Below are 21,242 nucleotides of genomic sequence, written 5' to 3'. Positions count from 1 at the left end.
TAATACAGGTGTGAAAATGTGTTTACGGATATTATTGTTCTAAATATCGTGTCATTGAGTTAATGTTAATGCCTCTGGAATACTCACAGTGAAATATAATAGCTTTACATTTCTGTAGGTGGACATGTCTCACAGAAGTGCATTTCACTTACTAATGTTTATATTTTTTATTTTCTCTAAATATTCTTTCTTGATGAGAAACGTCTTCACCAATTAACTTTAGGAGTCACACACTGCCCATGAACCTACACCTGTTCTGGGAGAAGTAACATTTTAGGGTTGGAATGTGCTTGTCTAGAGGGTGTACATCTCTACTGACCTGAACGTTTCTGGATTTTCCCTTACTGGGGCATGAATCTCCACCCTGGTACACCGACAACCCACGACTCTGAGCAGATTCACTCTCACAGATAGTTTTTCCCTACTGGTGAAATTCTCTGTGTAAGTAATTGAGGACTATAGATGGACAGCTGTCAATAACTGGGTTGTTTTCCATGGAGGGGTTCAAAGTGACTCCAGATTGATAGGAGGAGTGACGCTTCAGTTGTTGATGTTGTCACTTGGAACCTTGCCCAGGAACACCCCATGTTCAATTGTATGTGGTGTATGCAGTCCTTAATTTGTGCCAGTGTTTGTTAGTGTTTAGCACTGCCAATTATTTGTAAATACCAGAACTTAATTATGACAGTGTAACACATGGTAGCTCTGTCTGTATATTCTTTAGCAGAGCGAATGAATAACGTATTCACCATATTTAAAAAAACATAAATACAATGTGTCCAGGCCTATTTACATGGTTTAGTTGCCTGAGATAGTCAAAACCTCAAACTTGTATTGTGTGATGGTTAGTATTTGGCAGTGCTGGCAGGAACAGTGGGCAATGCCAACCACGGCGGCCTCCTGAGAAATAGCTTTGGCCCTGCCACTCGCATTTTTACAAATTAAGCACTGCATGTATGGTCTGCCAAATTCTCCTCCTCCATTCAGCTGATCACATGGACCAGCTGCATATGGGAGGAGGAGTCATGGGGTGCCAATGCCCAACGTGGCAATATCACACAATAAGATGATGGGCAGAGTGTTGAAACTTTTCAAATCCTCACCCCCAGTCACAGATCTGGGTTTAATCCATTGTTATTTTGCTGTTCACCTCACCCCAGTTTGGACCCTGCCATATGCAAATCAGTCTTGATTCTGCTCCCCATGGGAACAGTCCAGGTCGAACTGCCCCAACGTGGCCTCCTCTACATCATGCCTGTTTTCCCTAGTAGTGCCACAAGCACAGTTCACCGGGTGCCATGCCATTGAAACCAGCTCTTTATGGACCTTTTCATTGCTATCCTGCCAAAATATTGTTTAAAAAACTTTCCATTCTGCCACCTTTCTCCACCACTGTTAGCTGTGCCTTCTCCTCTTCTCACCCAAAAGCACAAAGAAATATCTGCCACCGTGGCACCTCCCACCACCACCCTCCATACCATACCACCCTCTGACCACAATATCACAGACTTCTGCTGCCCTCTGACACCACCATTGATAATTCTTGTATATTGCAAAGAAGAAATTATGCAGTGGGGTCAGCGGCTGGGAAGCAGGGAGCCTGTTTTTTAGGGTGTGCATTAGTCAAGACCCTTTGGGCATTATTTACAAGGAATTAACGCAGTGCGGTGCTGCAAGCCATTTGGCTGCACTGCATTAATTCTGAAGCAAAGGGATGCTTCATATCTACAACTATATGACAGATCCATTTGCTCTCCCCTGCACTGGCACTCAATTAGCTGCCGTGCGCCAACACAGGCACCCTTGCACCATGGTGCCTGCGTCATGGGGATGATTGTTGTTGTGCAGGAAGGGACACCTTCCTGCACAAAAACAATCGCAAGAGGCAATTTCCTCTTCCAATGTGTACTGCAGAATGCAGTACGCATAGAAAGAGAAAAAAAAACGAGGGGAAATGGAAACATTTCTCCTCATCGAGCCTCCACATGCCTCCCCTGAGGAGGCATAGCATTCTGACCCATTTCTAGGTCTACGATTTCTCGTAAATCTGGAAATGCGGCAGAAGCCATGGGTGTTGCATGGGAGCACCCACACAGCAACACCCTTGGCACGCCCCTTTGATGAAAACTGTTGTGTGTAATGGGGCTATATTTACAAGGACACGAAAAGCCACACAGGGTGGCTTTACGTGTCCCTGTAAATATGGGGCAGGAGGTTGCGCCGCCGGTGAGTCACAAAAAGTGACACACAGGCGGCACAAGGGGCTTGTAAATACGCCCCTTGGGTTGTTACTGAGATTATATGTACAATACACCAATTTATAGGGTCTTTCAACCAGCCCTCTTCATCCATTGGTCTGGTATTGTGTTAGTCACATTTTTCTAAAGTACACTATAGCATATAGCATTAGGTCAGCCCACTTTAGCCATTGGCAAAATTCACCAATGAGTGACAGATTCTGCCCTTTCACGAGGAGCACATCCACAGAGTAGTTCCCTTCAGTGACATTGACTTCTTTTGCAGTGATTGATGCAGTGCATTCAAGCAGCAGCTCTTTTCCTCCTTTCTGAATGAAAATGCATAAAAAAAAACGTGGAACCCATACTAAAGTTTTAAACAAGCTTTTTCCAGCTTTGCGCTACCTATGAAATAGCTAGACCTCTTGGTCTTCACTGGAAAAAATTTGATGATGGGCTTACACAGGCAATAAACTTGTAAAATGATTGAGAGCCTCATGATAGGAACCAATCTGATTACAACATGAAAATAATAGTCGTTTGCTGAAGGCGGAGTTTGCGCGCAGAAGCCGTGTAGTTGCTACGGTGTCTGGATGGCAATCAGATCCTTGTCAAGGATAATCGGATTAGATTTTTAACAAGATTCAACAATTGACAAAACAACTACAGACTGGAAAAGCATCCTTGAGGGTCACCTCCCAGCTGTATCCAAACTGTCAATAGCAACATTAACCCTTCTCCACCCCTCCATGGATTAATCATTATGTTGATCTCCCCCTTTCCTGATTCCCAGTTCCACGAACAGCTCAATTTTTTGCCTCTGCGTTTATTAAAATTGGTATTACTGATGCAAATGCTTGCCGGGGAGACGGTATTAATAAGAGACTGTTTCATCAGATTCTGCCAGGTCCTGCGGTGATTAATATTCCTGTCGACGAGAAGCTTGCTATCGCTTACCCAGAGCATATTGCGCTGCTGGTAGCTCATTCGTCATCGGCCCTGATAAGTGCATTGTGATTTGGCGTTATTGCATTACTGTGTACCCAGCTTGGAAGCCCTCATAAAGCCCTGAGGAACTAATCCGGATGTATGTGGGGATCTGACCATGATGGCACCTGGGTCGCCACTGTAGTTTTTTCCTTCATGAACAAGAACATCTAACTCTCCTCTTCCGACCTCTTCATCACTTAGCCTGTCTTCTACTGATTCAATTTTCTAAAGGTGGTTGCCTTTATTTATTTATTCAATGTATCCTTTACTCCATAGGCTTTCCTCCATTCTCCCTGTGCTTTTTCATCGCCATCCATGTCCCGAGTTGGTGCTACGACTTAGCGGTCACGTGTTTTGCAGGCTTTAAAATGACGGGATGAGGACCATTAATCTTCACTCCGCTAAGGATATCTGACTGCCAGTGCAGTATTGCTAGAGCTGCAGATCATGAAGATAGACTCGCTTCCTGAGCAGCTGCTTCTAGAAATCCATACTGTGATTGTCACTCTCTTTTAGCATCGCCGCATCAAGACCAAGCTTGACCGCCCAGACCATCCTCTGTGGCTCATGCTGGCAACACCTAATTGCATATAGACTACTGCACCCAGTGCATGAGGAATGCAGGAAAGAAATGTTGCAGGAAATATCAACTGAAGTGTAACGAAAGTAGCATTTCTAGCCCTGTTTGGAGGTCTTCTAATCCATCAGCATATCAAAGGAACAGCTGTACCCATCTATGTCACGTTCTATAAGTTCTCCAAGGGAGGGTCTACACTAGGCTCAATCAATAAACCAATCAATCAAACAACATTTGTAAAGCACAACTCTGTCACCCCTAGGGGTATCTGGGTGCTGTGTCTCAGTCGAAGAGCCATGTCTTGAGTCTCTTTCTGAAGTCTGCCAGTGAGGCGGCTATGCAGAGCTGGATGGAAAGGTCGTTCCAGGTCTTGGCTGCAATGTAGGAGAAGGAGGCTAGATTGCTTTACACTTTCTAGCAAAAACAACAGGTGATGGACTGAATGTGGATCAATGTCACACACTCCCCCAGTCAAAAGATCTGGGCCCAAATCCATCGTTGTTTTGCACTCCACACCACCCTGGGTCAGACAATGGCGATATGCAAATCAGCTCTGACCCTGTTGCCCCATGGGAACAGTCCAGTCCGAACTACAAAAGCCATGTCCTTCCCAGAACGGAATCAAGCATCCGAGGACCGGACCGGTTTCGAGGTAACACCTCTCATCAGCCCGGCTAGCTTGACTCCAAGTGGTGTGGAGTGCCTGGGACCCACGTCTGGGCATCCCCAGCGCACTTAGGGCGGCAATTGCAAAAACAACAGGTGATGGACTGAATGTGGATCAATGTCACACACTCCCCCAGTCAAAAGATCTGGGCCCAAATCCATCGTTTTTTTGCACTCCACACCACCCTGGGTTAGACAATGGCGATATGCAAATCAGCTCTGACCCTGTTGCCCCATGGGAACAGTCCAGTCCGAACTACAAAAGCCATGTCCTTCCCAGAACGGAATCAAGCATCCGAGGACCGGACCGGTTTCGAGGTAACACCTCTCATCAGCCCGGCTAGCTTGACTCCAGGTCCGGTCCTCGGATGCTTGATTCCGTTCTGGGAAGGACATGGCTTTTGTAGTTCGGACTGGACTGTTCCCATGGGGCACAGGGTCAGAGCTGATTTGCATATCGCCATTGTCTAACCCGGGGTGGTGTGGAGTGCAAAAAAACGATGGATTAGGACCCAGATCTTTTGACTGGGTTGAATGTGTGACATTGATCCACATTCGGTCCATCACCTGTTGTTTTTGCAATTACCGCTCTAAGTGTACTGGGGATGCCCAGACGTGGGTCCCAGGCACTCCACACCACTGGAGTCAAGCTAGCCGGGCTGATGAGAGGTGTTACCTCGAAACCGGTCCGGTCCTCGGATGCTTGATTCCGTTCTGGGAAGGACATGGCTTTTGTAGTTCGGACTGGACTGTTCCCATGGGGCACAGGGTCAGAGCTGATTTGCATATCGCCATTGTCTAACCCGGGGTGGTGTGGAGTGCAAAAAAACGATGGATTAGGACCCAGATCTTTTGACTGGGTTGAATGTGTGACATTGATCCACATTCGGTCCATCACCTGTTGTTTTTGCAATTACACTTTCTAGCAGCATATGACTGTTTACAACCTAGGCAATGTCATCATAGAGGGTAACTGTGCAGAACGTAGCATCTCTGGTCAGGCCATAGAGCGGTGAGGCACAGCAACTCCTAGATCTACTTGTCTGCAATAGAAGCACCTTTACAGCATTGAAAACAACACAAAGACCCCGCCTAATGAAGTGTTTACTCATCCATCGCCTCTGCGCCTCAGGTGTAGACCACATCATCTGTGTTATTGAGTGTGAAGTGGCCCCAAAAAGACCTCAGGCCCATGACTGCTCAAAATTGTCTACTCTGGCATTGGTAGATTGTGTACCAAGCTTTTTTGGAGGTCGCAAACAGCCCGATTCGTAGAATCAGGCCATTTGCAACACACAAAAAAGCATTTTCAATATACAAAAGCCAAATTGCGAGTTGGTAAGTTGTTGCAGAATTACAATGTTGGTTTGCTCTTCGATATTGGGGAGGGGTATACAGATTCGCAGTGGTATGTAGTAATGTTTTATGATCGAATTTCAGTCTCAAAACATTAATATTTTACACCCTACTAAAAGGTAGTGACAATTTGCAAATGTGATGGGGACCACTTCCCCTTTGACAGTTAAAAACATATATCTTTTAACAGCAGACAGTGATCCCATGGACCACTCCCTACTCTTAAAAAATGGAACATGAAAGTTTCATTATTATTTTGAAATACATCTAATTTTCCTTTTAGGAAAACGGGATGCATTTCAAATAAAAAAGTTTATTGCTAGTCTGCAGAACCCAGCAGGCCATCATCCCCATGACTGCTGTGATTCCTAGTGGGTCACAAACTGCAACCTACCTTAATAATAATAATGAGATAGGTCGATTTGCGACTCCACTAGGAATTGCTTTTTAAAAATATATTCTTCCGAATATTAGGAATTTTGATTTCCAATTTGCAATTCGGTAAGAAACACTATTAGAAATTACACTATTTGAAATTACACTTAGGCAGCCGCGGCCCATGCAGGTAAGAGCGGTGGGGCCCGGTGGGGGGAGGGAGGAAGTGTCATACTACACCGAGGGAAAATTTATTATTTATTTAATTTTCCCTCGTGGTCGTCTGTTGACTCCCCCACCACCCCGCCCCACCGCTCTTACCTGCACGGGCTGTGACTGCCCTTAGGTTCCTTTCAAGAGCACCCCATGACACAGACTAAGGTCTTCCTTTATTGATAGGAGCACTACTAATGTCTGTATCTGTTTGTATGTCCATCGGTCTGCTGCTGCCCACCTGCTTCCGCGACCAGCAACCTCCCCACTGACTGAAGACGCGCCTCTTTAAAAATACAGTACACACCTCTCTTACCCTTTGAGTGTATCTCTGCTTGTGACTCTGTACAGCATTTGACTGCCTTTTGTCTAGCTGTATTCTATACAAGTAGCACATGTACACATACATACAAGCATACATGAATATATACATACATACGTAGATTGACTATATCTTGCATCAGCTAAGGCCTGCATTTGACAAGCTGTACTGTCTGGGGACTTCTTTTAGTCTGTGGAATGTATGACATTGTTCTGCATTCTGTCCATCAACTGTTGTTTTTGCATTTGTCACCCCGAGTGGGATGTGTATGCTCAGACGTGAGTCCCGTGCTCTCCACACCACTGGAGTCAAGCTATCCTGGCTGAAGACGGCTGATAGCCAGAAACCGGTCCTAGGATGCTTGATTCCGGTCCAAGAAAGACATGGCTTGGCAGTTCGGGCTGGACTGTTCCCATGAGGCACAGGGTGAAGGCTGATTTGCATATGGCCATGTCTGAACTGGGGTGGAGTGGAGTGCAAAAAAAACGATGGATTTAGGCCCAGATCTCTGGACTGGGGTGAATGTATGACATTGTTCTGCATTCTGTCCATCAACTGTTGTTTTTGCATTTGTCACCCCGAGTGGGAAGAGTATGCTCAGACGTGAGTCCCATGCTCTCCACACCACTGGAGTCAAGCTATCCTAGCTGATGATGGCTGATAGACAGAAACCGGTCCTAGGATGCTTGATTCCGGTCCAGGAAAGACATGGCTTGGCAGTTCGTGCTGGACTGTTCCCATGAGGCACAGGGTCAAGGCTGATTTGCAAATGGCCATGTCTGAACTAGGGTGGTGTGGAGTGCAAAAAATCGATGGATTTAGGCCCAGATCTCTGGACTGGGGTGAATGTATGACATCTTTCTGCTTTCTGTCCATCAACTGTTGTTTTTGCATTGAAAATAGACAACATGTATCTGGTGTCAGCACTCGGGTACCTTCTTGGCCAAAGACATCCCAAATCACTACTAGTCATAAGTCACTGTCCAAATGCTCATGCCGCATTCTGTATGAATGGCAATTTTTTGCAGTGATTAGTCTACTGGTGTGCCTCGTCCTGGCAAGGGAGAGACCTTAACTTCAGGTTAACACTGACACCCAGATTTACATACGTGCCACACAATATAGCACAGCACCCAAAGTTGCTGCGTTGCGTTGCATGACAGGGAAAACGCAGGAGAGCAACATAACTGCAGAGATTTGGATTCTCCTCCTCTCTCCATAGCGTTGGCACGTACAATCATGCTGCTGAGTGCCACGCACGTATCTTTCCACCTTGGTGTTTGTGTGAGTCTAACATACGTTTTGTGCTGGAAGGGTAACCTTCCAGTACAAAATATTATGGCTAGTCAAGCTGCATAACTTGTCCTGCTTTGTAGGTGTGCTGTACAGAGAAGCACACATACAAAGTCGAAAAATAAAGGAGAAATAAAAACGATTTCTCCTTTTAACACCTGCTTTCAAGTGGCATTATTGTTTGGAGCACAACCCTATGGTCGCACGGGAATTCCCATGTACCGCCCATGGGATGCACCCTTGACACAAAGAAATGCAAAGCAACGATACGCCCTGGTTTGTGTTACATTTTCTCACAAACCAACGTAAATACTAATTTAGATTGGTTTTAAATCTCAGAAAAGAGTTTGCGTCAGGTCTGCTTTAAAAACATAATGTCAACCCAACCTACAACCTTTGTAGATCTGGGCTCTAGTCTCTTTCACAACAACCAGGAGGAGATACATTATTATGTCAACCACATGTATCCCCTAACACCGAGTGCACCAGGATCCCAATTCAGGAATATGTGAGCACATATATCCTTTGAGAAATCAGTCCCAGAGTCTAAAGTGAGTTTAATTTGTCAGAAAGTGCAAGTCCCCTGTTTTCAGTACCATATAGAATGCTCTCTATAGAACACTGCAGATACTTACTCGTTGTAGGTTTAGCAAGCTTGGCCAGGATGATACTTCTCTTCCTAGTCCTCACTGCTTAATTTGAGCCAGCGGTTTCCTGTCCTCAGCACCGGCACTGAAGCATCAACCCTGCGCTATAGATTCATGAGCACCAGTTAAAGACACAGTAATTTTTGGTAGACACAGGGGCCTCATTCATGAGAAATTACGCATCGCTGCGTGAAAGCAGCGATGTGTCACTTCTCAGTGCGCACTCCTTGCGACATGATTGATGCGTCATATTTATAATATGATGCATCATGTCACAAGGAGTTACAGATACGTCAGTATTTCTGACGTATCTGTAAGTGCAAAAGTGACGCATTGCTGGAGTGTGTCACAAAAGTGACGCCACTCCAGCAATGTGTCCTTTCACATGGGGCAAGCCCCATGCGAAAGGGCCTGCGTCAGTCTTACGCCTGCCATGAGGTGCAGTGAAATCTCAAAGATTTCACTGCGTCACTTCCAGGACCCTTTCTTGTGTCAATACGCCCCCCTTGCATACATTATACCTGGCGCAGGTATAATGCGGCGCAGGGGTTTACAAAGTGACGCATCTACCTAGATGCGTCACTTTGTAAATATGGCGCAACAAGACGCATTTTTTACTCCACTGGTGCATCACAAAAAGTGATGCACCGGCGGCGTAAAAGTGACGCACAGCCTCATAAATGAGGCCCAGGGAGATTAAGTGATTTGCCTTGAATCGCAGGATGTTGAGTCGATTCAGAGACTCGAATCTGGTTCCCCAGATCCAAAGGTGGCAGCTCTGGTCATTACGCCACACCCTCTCTCCCCTTCGTGGTTAGCAGTTGGCTCTGTTTTAGGCGGCTTTACAAGAGAAATGGGATGGTGTAGTCTGCCTTCTGACGAGAGCACCGGCACTTATTTTTGTTTACAATTTAACCACTGCTAGTCCTGCCTGACCAACAATAACATTTTTAGAATTTGCCTTTAATTGATGAAGTCAGTTTGGGTTCACACGCATTTTGTGACATTATTGTCGTGATAGCCCCTTTAACGATTTTTCTGGACTAAAGACCTTTAAGTAAGCATGAGCGAATTTTGCGGATCTCGCGTTCGCGAATTTTGCGGATTTGCGGATTCGCAATCCGCAAAATCCGCGAATTCCCGCGAATTTGCGGATTTTTTTTTTTTTTGTGTTCGCCCGTGTTTCTGCCAGTTCGCGAGGGTTTTGTACACTTTCGCAAATTGCGAACTTACCTGTCGGGTCGCAAGTTTCGCGAACTTGTTGTTTCTACGTGTCCAGCCTGTTTGGGACACTCTTCTTCATCACTGCCACTCTCTGTCACCACTGCCACTCTCTGACTACTCATGCCACCCTCTGGCCCACCCATGCCACCCTCTGTTTCATCACCACACCCTCTGGTTGTCCAGTGTACATTATTTTCGGCAAAGCAAAGCACACCTTCCCTGCCTCAAGTGACCTGAATTAATTTGGGGCTGATTCATGTGTCACAGAATATTTTTTTAGCTGGCACCTGCTTCCTTAGTGCGCCCTGATTAGTGATCTTTTGCACTTGCTAAGTGCTTTCATTGTTGCAAAATTAGTTACAACACCTGCCCTGCCCCAACTGACAATAATGAATTAGGGGCTGATTAATGGATTTTAACTTCCAGCCTGGCTCCTGCTTGTCTCCCTTAGCTGTAATTCAGGACCTTTGTGGCATATGTGTAACTATTCTGAGGTTCAGAGCAGGGTCACATACTAGTTTCAACTGGCAACTGAACTCTGGAGGGGCCCCTCAGGAAGCACTCCAGGAAATGGCTACTAATGATGAGCCTGAACTTTTGAACCTGGTAAGTAGTTACTTTCAGTTTTGCTAAAATCGTATTTCTGCAATTTTGCACTTATTCGCGGGGCGCGAACTCACGCGAACAGTGCGAGCAGTGCGAGCAAAATCCGCTGCTCGCGGATTTGCGGATTTTGCGGGAAATTCGCAAATCTCGCGGATTGCGGATTTCCCGAAAATCCGCAAAATCCGCGAGCGGAACGGATTTTCCGCCCACGCCTACCTTTAAGTAGGACAAATAGCGTGCGACTGTCAGATTAAAGTGTTTACTTGGAATGGTCTCTTGCCAAAATGAAAAGTTCTGGAGGTCAAAGAGTACATTTTTGTGCCTGCAAGTTGTGTCTCTCAGGGCGACTGGCCCTTCAGATTAATATGGCAGGAATAAATGTCACCTGAGGCAGTATAATGAATGCTGATTGGTACCCTGACCTCTGCCCCTTTAGGGATTCACCTCAAAACGAACCTCAAATCTTGCCTTGACCTCTGTTAACTCTAATTGGGTACTCAGCAAACTGTAAAGCTCATCTGCAGTGTTAGCCCTACAAGTTTGGAGAGTTGCAGCGTCAAACTTTGCACACACCTGCTTAAAATGTGTAAGGGTCAGCTTGGAAGTGTGCAGCTTAGAAATCAGGTGCGAGCCTATGCCACCTGACTCTGATCAGACGTTAGATCATGGGTACCTGCTGCTTTGTGCCATCTTATTCTTTTCTGTGATGTTTTTTTTCTGTAGCATCTTGCTTATCTAATTATAAAAACTATGAAAATGTATTATGTCGGAAGTACATTTCAAACTATTTCAGGGCCTGATTCACAGAACTAACTTAAGACAAAATCCTAAACGTACTACTTTTGATATTCACAGAAGTTCGGATTTTGTCTTAAGTTTGTCTTAAAACAGATTTAAGATAGATTTAAGACAAAATCCTAACTTAAATCTGTTTTAAGTCTGTCTTAAAACAAATTTAAGACAAAATCCTAACTTCTGTGAATACCAAAAGTAGTAAGTTTAGGATTTTGTCTTAAGTTAGTTCTGTGAATCGTGTTTGAAATGGTTCTCAGGAGAGCTCTTACTGTTGCAGTTTTCTCGGGAGTATTCCTATAAACCCTTGTCAAAACCAATTCACGTGTGGAAATGTACGAATGAATGTTAACTTATGCTAAAATCCATCTTCAAGAGAAAAAGCACTTGCTAACTTTAAAAAAATATTTTTCCCCTGGGTGATACGTAATTCCCAGAGAAAAGCCTTTCCACCACTCCCCAGCCAGCTGTGGGGGTTTTCACGTCATAATTCCACCGTAAAAACCGATTTACGTGTGACGTTGATAGGAGTAATTCTCTCACGTGTATCTGGTGGAAACATGGCTTGCAATCATTTCGAATATCTGATCAGATTTTGTGTGGGATTATGCCTTACAACAGGTCATGAATGCCTGATCAAATATTGGTTGTTGTTGTGTCTTGGACTGGTTTGTGGAGACCAACAAAGTCACAAGTCATGTTTTACCTAATTGAATAAAGAGAATAAGAAAAAATAGTCGCAAGCTTGCAGGCGTTTATCTATTCTGCAAAGCATTCGTGTCTTCCACTCACTACCCGCTCCCCACGCAATACTACACAATAGTGCTGTCGTATTGCATGTGTGAAAATCAATTTACGATAAAAATGACCACTTTGTGGTTTGCAAAAGTGAATCCACGCTTGTAATTCATGCTAAATTGAACTTGAAAGTGCATATGGCTCTGGGAACCAATCCATAGTCATTTTACCTTCAAGCAGGTAAGACCTAATTGACAAGAACATCAAGGGCTCTCTCCATTAACCTTGCATTCCTACAAGTTCATATCCCTGGGACCGGTCAATTACATCTGAACTAAAAACGAAGCACATTTAAACTCTTGATCTCTGGCTCCTTCCTATACTCAGGTAATCAAAGATTAATGAGCAGTGGAAGGACTAATTTATTCTAGAGAGCCCTGATAATTCACTGGACTCTTGTAATTACACAGCAGCCACTGGGGTTTGATGAGGTTCTAATTGCAGGTGAATGGTGTGTAATACATCCCCCTTCAGACCTCAGCAGCCTCAGAAGCAGCATCCCTCTGTTTGAGAACTCTATGAATCCCCCATCCATCCATCCATGCATCCATTTAATCGATGATGTCAACAGCGCTTTCTTGTTCATTGCCTCGTGACAGGCACAAAGGGCGTACGAAGCTCTAAATCGCGCCTGTGATCTTGGGATAGCGTCGAAACTTGTCCGCTGCCCTTGAGAAGGGTAAATATATGCAATCGTTCATTAATGCACTCAATTTATTGACAACGTCAGCAGTTCTGCAAGATTACTTTCTCATAATAGGCGCATCGAACGCAAAAAAATGGATCGAGCAGTGCTAGTTGTTGCAAGTGTGCAGATATCAAGCTTGCCCTTGAAAGAGCAAATGGATTTCAAAATATTGAATGCAGTCCTACAAACATTATTCTTTCCAAGACAGTCTTTAGCTTATCATTGGTCTGCCGGGTTTACAGTATTTATTTTTTGACATTTCCATCTGTATTTATCCATATTTATTTTATGCTTATCTCATTGGTATTTATCCGTGTTTGTTTTATATTCTGTGGAAGGCATTAACTTGCTCTTAAATTTCCACATGTATTTAACTGATAAATGTACACTCAGCCTTCTTTGCCAGCCTTTACGGTTTACTTGCTATTAGCAGACACTTGCAACATAAAACAACAGTTATCTGAAAACATTAATGTTAAGGTCCAAACGTGCTAAGGGCTGTAGATATGAAACTGTCATTGGGAAATCTTATCACTTTTTTTTAACTCCCCTTGCTGTTCACCTGTACATTTATTGGCATGTCGGCTATGATTGACAGCACAAAGAGTCACTCAAAAGACTACCTACTGTCTATTTTTAAATACAGAGCAGGAATCAGACTGCTTTTCACTTGGCAAACATTGGCAAATCCAATGGGGCTGATTCACAGAACTAACTTAAGACAAAATCCTAAACTTACTACTTTCGCCATTCACAGAGGCTAGGATTTTGTCTTAAGTTTGTCTTAAGACAAACTTAAGACAAAATCCTAACTTCTGTGACTACCAAAAGTAGTAAGTTTAGGATTTTGTCTTAAGTTAGTTCTGTGAATCGGCCCAAGGGGTGTAGCTCATGTTTTGAGTTACCAGCCAGGACCATTGGTTTTGCCATTGGTTGCTACCTGATGTTTAGAGAATCTGTGCATTGCCAGATGTGTGAACCATCCCAGTGGCAGAATAGAAGAAGTCGCTTGGATGTTGCAGCTTTTCCGCACACCTAGTGGCTGGATCTTAGGAAGCCGCAGGATGAGCTCGAAAGTTGAATGGCCATCTGATTAACAGGGTTCCTTTCAGTGGTGTAACAAAACTTGAGGGGGCCGTACGCACAGTTCACAGAGGGGGGCCCACGCTACAGACTCAATGGGGAGCGTTAAGGCCAGGGGCCCACTTTCCTGTGCACAGTGCTGGAAGTGGCCCCCTGAAGCTCGCCCCTCCCCCCATGTACCGCAGTTGTGGCTATTGTTACACTAGTGGCTGGATTGGGATGCAAAATAGGCCCGGGCACCCTAAAAAAAAAGTGTCCCACATTTGTACATTGTACCTTTTCACAAAACATAGCTTCAGAGTTTAAATTATTATGAAAAGAAGAGGGAGGGTTGTCTAAAAGAGGCATGTTTTCTTAACTGCACTGAGATAAAAAAAAATGTGAATGCTGCCAGAACTCTTTGTGCATGGATTAGTTCACACTGGTAAACCACCTCTGAATATAAGTGAGGCCAATTCTACTCAGGCACCCTGCCCCTGCTCAATCTGCATATATTAATGGGCCGGCCCAGCGAGAGACTGGGAATGACACCTCCATCCCCTCTGTAAAATTGAGAAAATAGAGGCCTATCTGCCTCCGTTAAGGCCACTAAGGCCCCCGCTGGGCCACTGGTGGCATCTGGACAGCACAGACACAACCCAAATTGGCCTCCTTGCGGCCCAGAAAAGCATTCCACAGCTGCAACTTAGATACCGGCCCATCGCCCATTGTCTGGCTAACCAATCCAACTCTGCAGAAAGCTAACAAGTTGAAAACTTCAAGGCAGCAATCTTGGGGTAACCCGAAGGAGCAGTAGCTCAACAGCTGGATGAAAATAAGCCACCAAGCACGCTGTAAAGCAGCAGCAGCCAACAAGCAAGATGAGAGGAAGATCTCCTGCATGTAGAATGGCAAATGGCCCCCCCAAGACTCGCAAGTGCAAAACCTCAGGGCCGCCATCTTGGAGTAACCAGAGGAAGCAGCAGCCCTGCGTCTGGATGAACAGAAGCACCAAGCACACTATAAAGCAGCAGTAGCCAAAAAGCAAGATGAGAGGAAGATCTCTTGCATGTAGACTGGCAAATGGCCCCCCCAAGACTCGCAAGTTCAAAACCTCAGGGCAGCCATCTTGAAGTAACCCGATGAAGCAGCAGCTCAGCGGCTGGATGAAAAGAAGCCACTAAGAACACTGCAATGCATCAGCAGCCAACAAGCAAGATGAGAGGAAGATCTCTGACATGCAGACTGGCAAATGGCTACCCCAAGACTCGCAAGTGCAAAACCTCAGGCCGCCATCTTGGAGTAACCAGAGGAAGCAGCAGCCCTGCGTCTGGATGAACAGAAGCACCAAGCACACTATAAAGCAGCAGTAGCCAAAAAGCAAGATGAGAGGAAGATCTCTTGCATGTAGACTGGCAAATGGCCCCCCCAAGACTCGCAAGTTCAAAACCTCAGGGCAGCCATCTTGAAGTAACCCGATGAAGCAGCAGCTCAGCGGCTGGATGAAAAGAAGCCACTAAGAACACTGCAATGCATCAGCAGCCAACAAGCAAGATGAGAGGAAGATCTCTGACATGCAGACTGGCAAATGGCCACCCCAAGGCTCGCAAGTTCAAAACCTCAGGGCCGCCATCTTGGAGTAACCCGATGAAGCAGCAGCCCAGCGTCTGGATGAACAGAAGCACCAGGCACACTGTAAAGCATCAGTAGCCAACAAGCAAGATGAGAGGATGATCTCTGACATGCAGACTGGCAAATAGCTACCCCAGGACTCGCAAGTTCAAAACCTCAGGGCAGCCCTGTTTCTGTAAGCCCATAGACGTGTTAAAGACAATAGGTCAAGCTTACTCAGGCTTGTATTCCGTGACTGACAAAAATAATAAAAAAGTGCATGCTGACGTAAAAATAATTTGAATAACATTGATTTTTGTTTGGCATGCCTGTGCGAAATAAACATTCAATGTGTGGTGATTAAGTCTAATTTCAGGATAAAAAATAATCCCCCATGCATTGCAATGGAGGGGGGAAGAAGACACCCAAACAACTAATAGCATAAGGTGAGAGGAAATGGTTCTCTGTGGTGGAACCATTTTCTCTCACGCTATGCTCTTAGTTATTACCTCACTGGTTACAATAGGTCTCCTATGATCTGAAACTGACTATAGACAAATGTAAACAACAATAACGTGGAAATCTGAAGGTTTATATGTAATGCCTTATGAAAGTGGTCTATGCAATATAGAGCTCTGTTGTGTAAAATGATAGTCTGCCATGCTTACAAGTGATTTTCAACAACATTTATTGAATATTTGTCAGCTTTTAGCTTACTTGGTTTTTCCACTTCGACTGCATTTGAGTGTGTTTTTTAGAAGAGTAAAAACAGCCCGGGTTGCAGAACCCTTGAAAATTGATTGCATCCTTTTTATGGGGACAGGAGGCAGCCAGAAAGATCATTTTGGGATGGGAAGTGTGAAAATGCACTGCAGCATATATACCAGCCCCTATTGCCACGGCAACATCACTTGATTTAGGAGTGACTAATTTGTGGGTGTAAAGTCACATTTTGGTCAATTCAAAACAAGCGTAAACGCTTACATTGTGTAGTTTTTGCACCTAAGAGTACATGGTTGAAATAATGACTTTGGGGCATATGTAGGTAATTTCCATTTTGCGATTCTCAAATTGCGATTTTTAAGGAATCGCTGTTTGAGAATTGCAAAATGAAATGTATGTAATAAATCGCAATTTTTTTGTGAAACTCTAAAATTCCTTAATTGCGATTAGCAAATTGTGAATCGCAATTAAGGAATGAGTGTCCCAATCATTCCTATGGGCCAAGAGGCCCATAGGAATGAATGGGGATACATTCTCAAATTGCGATTCTCTATGAGAAAATCGCAATTTGAGAATCGCAATTCCAAGGGTGCCAGGGTGTCCAAAGGACACCTGTTGCAACCCTGGAATGTGCAGGTAAGTACATGTGGCGCACATACATGCCCTAAGGGCATGTCTGTGCGCCACATGGCACTTTGAATTTTTTTAAAAAATGCATTTTGACAGGAAATCGCAAAATACCATCTATTTGGAGTAGGTGGTATTTTGCGATTCCTTAAGCCAAATTCGCAATTTACAAGGCACCCCTACATAGCATTTAAGGAATCGCAAAATTGCGATTCCTTAAATGTTTGCGCAAAATAAGGAATCGCAATTTTTGCGATTCCTTATTTTGCTATGTGGCCCATACATACCAAAACGCTGTTTGCGATTTGCAAAAGACGGAATTCTGCGAATTCTGGCGTTTGCGAATCGCAAACAACTTCCTACATATGCCCCATTGTCACTTGGACCCAGAGGTTCTCCCCTATGCTAGCCTATGAATCAAGAGATTCGGGGGCTATATTCATAAACAATTAACTAATGTCTAGGAAGCTTGACATCTCTTGTAGTACCTTATCCGTGAACTCAGGGAGGGCTATACTTTTCAATGGTGTTCAGTTAGGCACACTCACTCTTTAACAGCCTCCTCTTTTATGTAATCCTCACAAAACTAATAAGTGTTTCATTCCTATTCCCCTATTCTGGTTGATCCGAAAATGTGAAGCACATGTTCAGGGCTTCTGGGAGATCAGTAAAACGCCAGACCGATAAATGAATAAGAGCTGTGGGGCATATTACCAAGCAATAGCGATAATTATCGCTATTGCTTGGTTAGAGACAAAAATTTACAGCTGAGCTGCGGCGATTTTTACCGCAAATAAACCTTGGTATTACCAAGGTTTATCGCAAATGCGATAAAAATCGCCGCAATGCATGAATATCGCTGAAAAGTCAGCGATATTCATGCATTACCGAGCTAATGCTCTTAGCCATGTTATCCACCTCCCATTGGATAACATGGCTAAGAACTGCTCAGGGCAGGTGTTAGCTTTTGGAGATATTTGCGCTTAGCGCAAATATCTCCAAAAGTTGGTAATAGGAGATAGCGATGTTAGCGACTGTTTCCAGTCGCTAACATCTTGGCACGCCCACTTTGCATGTCATTAGTGATAAATATCACTGACATGCAAAGTGGGGCCCAAGATGATTGCTATCTCCTACTAGCTGTCGCTAACTGGTGTTAGCGACAGCTAGGTAATATTTATTTATTTATTTATTTAATTGTTTTGTAAAGCGCGTAGTAACTCAAAGAGCATCCCAGCGCTGACCTGCTTCTCCAAGGGTTTCAGCCGTCTGATGAAATTATATCTGCGGAAAAAGGATGGTCTTTAAGATTTTTCTTAACTGGAGGTAGTTCGGTTCTGTCCTGAGTTTTCGTGGTAAATGGTTCCAGCATTTGGCCGTGTGAACCGAGAAGCGACGGCCACCGGTCTTGGCTTTTCTGACTCTAGGGACTACAATAAGATTTTCTACATTAGACCGGAGATCTCTCTCTGCTTTGTATGGGATTAAAAGTTCTTTCAGAAGGGGGGGGGGCCGTTGTTGTTGAGGGTTTTATGGGCCAGACAGAGGGCCTTGAAAACGACCCTTTCTCTGACTGGGAGCCAGTGGAGGGATTTGAGGGCCGGCCTGGCGGAGGATCTTCCTGGTGTGCCCGTGAGTAGACGGGCGGCGGCGTTTTGGACTTTCTGCAGCGAGTTCAGGGTGGCTTCAGGGGCTCCCAAGTATATGGCGTTACAGTAGTCTAATCTTGCCAGAATTAGACCCTGAATGAGGAGCCTCCTTGCGGTATCGGGAAGCAGGGGGAAGATCTTCCTGCAGGCTCTGAGTAGCCCAAAACCTGTCCCTGCGGTTCTTTTAGCCTGAGTTTTAAAACTCATGTCCTTCTCAATCCACACACCAAGGCTCTTGACCTCTTCCTTGGGTGCGGGGGGGTCCCCTAGGCAACTAGGCCAAAGGTGAGATGGTAGAGAGGGCCCCTTGTGGCCCATCAGGAGGATCTCAGTCTTGGACCCGTTCAATTTCAATGAGGAGAGATTCATCCATCGGTGGACTTCGGAGAGGCAGCTATGGAGATCGGATGGGGCTTGGTGAGGGTGTGAAAGGGTTACGACCAGCTGAGTGTCGTCGGCGTAGTTAATAACTGACACGCCGTACGAGCTGACCCTCTTCTCCAGTGGGGCCATGTACACGTTGAATAGTGTAGGGCTCAAAGATGAGCCCTGCGGTACTCCACACCGGAGGGGGATGGTGGATGAACAGCTGTCGTTTTCCCGCACCTGGAAGGAGCGTCCTGTTAAAAAGGATTCTAGCCATTTCAAGGCCATACCCTTTAGTCCGATCTCTCCCAGTCGGTGGATTAGGGTGGGATGGTCTACAGTGTCGAAGGCCGCACTGAGATCTAGGAGGATCACTGCCACTGATCCTCCTATGTCCAGAATGCTTCTGGCCTTCTCCACCGCTGTCAGGAGGGCGATGTCCGTGCCCTGACCTGGACGGAATCCTGTCTGGGAGACCGCTAAGAGGTTGTTGCTTTCTAGGTAAAGCGATAATTGCTTGTTTACCAGCTTCTCTGCGATCTTGCTGTTTCCAGGGAGAAGGGATATGGGCCTGTAGTTGGCGAAATCCTGCGGGTCTAAGGAAGGTTTTTTCAGTAGACCTTTGACTGCTGCCGCTTTCCAGCTGGGGGGAACTATGCCCTCCGAGAGAGAGGAATTAATCAGGGCCGTGAGGGGAGGGATGATGGTACTCGACACTTTTTTTAGGAAACGGAGGGGTGCAGGGTCGAGGGGGGAGCCACTTTTGATTGCGGCCAGCGTTGCTCCTACTTCTTCCGTTGTTACGGGACCGAAAGCGTCCAGGGAGGGTTGGGGGGCTGGCAGCAAAGAAGGATTGGTGGTGATGATGGTAGGATCCTGCTGTATGGGGTCCTGCTCGGGGGGGGGTATGGTAAGAAGAATGTTTTGAATCTTCTCGTCAAAGAAGGTGGCTAATTTGTTACATTTAGTTTCAGCTTCTTTGGGATCGAGGGGTTTGAGTGGGGGATCAGGGGCGTGGAGTAGTTCTTTAAGAACTGAATAGGTTTCATGGGCCGAGCAGGCAGCGTTTTTAATTCTGTTCTCGTAGAAACTAGTTTTGATGTTGCGGAGCTCTTTTTTGTAGGATTTTACAGAGGTGCGGAATGATTCTTTCCGTTCCTCGGTTTTTTCCTTCCTCCAGATACGTTCATTCCTTTTGCAAGCCTTACGTAGCAGGTTGAGTTCCGGGGTATACCAGGGTGAGGGATTGACTCTCTTGGTGTGTCTGAGAGAGTGGGTTTTGGGCAGAATGGCGTTGAGCGATTGGGTAATCCAGGTACTAAATTCTTTGTCCCCTACTAAGGTGTCATGGGGGGATGGGGAACGTTTTCTCTGAGTTTGGCTGCCCAGACGTCTGGTTCCAGTTTCTGCCATCGTCTGGTATACGTTCTTATTTTTGGGGGTGGAGGGGGCAGAGTGATGATGTCCCATACTAGGGGTACCAAAAAGTGGTCCGTCCAGGGAAGGGGGATATGGTCAAGGGTTCTCAGGTTGGGGATGTTGGAGAGAATGGGGTCAAGCAGTTGCCCTCTTTCGTGAGTGGCCTGTGGGTTTTTAAGGTCAAGGCCCATTGAGGTGAAATCCTGGAGTAGTTCATTGGCCTGCTTGTCATCCGGGTCCAGGAAATGTACATTTAGGTCTCCTAGTAATAGGTAGTTAGTAGTGGACGTGCATTTGGTGGAGGTCTGGTCGATAATTTTGTTCGGAAAGTCTCCTAGATTGCCTGGTGGACGATATACCAGCGTTCCTGACAACGAAGTGACAGGGGAGATTTGTATAGTATAGTGGCAGCTTTCGTATCCCTTGATGTTGCCATCAGACGTTCTACAGGTGAGGGTGTCTTTAAATATTATTGCAAGTCCACCTCCCCTACCCTCTGGTCTGTTCTGTGAGCACATGACGTACCCAGGGGGGAGTGCTAGAACGATGTCTGGGCCACTACTGGAGGTAAGCCAGGTTTCTGTTAAAAACAGAATGTCTAAGGCATTGTTAGTGATTAAGAGGTTCACTTCGTGTGCGTGTTTCACGAGCGACCTGCAGTTAAGTAGGCCTAGGTGCAAACCCTTGGGTGCCGTGGTCTGATTGGCGGGGTCGCAGCGGTCACAGCCGGAGAATTGAGTGTCTCCATTCAAGATGCGCGAGCAGGAGGGATGTTTGTTGGGGTTCAAGGCTAATAAGTCAGCGCGAGTGTAGGTCAGGTCGTTACGGGCTGCAGAGGGCAGAGTGGCTGGGCCTAGGGCCGGCTGGGCCCGGACGGGCCCAGACGGGCTTGCCTTTGGCGCGCCTTCGGCGCGCTGACGGCGCGCCCGCTGCGCCCGTCCGCTGCGCGTCCGGTGATTGCACATCCTTATAGGTGGGAAAAGGGGGCGGGTGGATGTGGC

The sequence above is a fragment of the Lissotriton vulgaris genome, chromosome 9, assembly GCF_964263255.1.
Source record: "Lissotriton vulgaris chromosome 9, aLisVul1.2, whole genome shotgun sequence".
In the NCBI taxonomy this organism is placed as follows: Eukaryota; Metazoa; Chordata; class Amphibia; order Caudata; family Salamandridae; genus Lissotriton; species Lissotriton vulgaris.
This window is presented reverse-complemented; position numbering follows the sequence as displayed.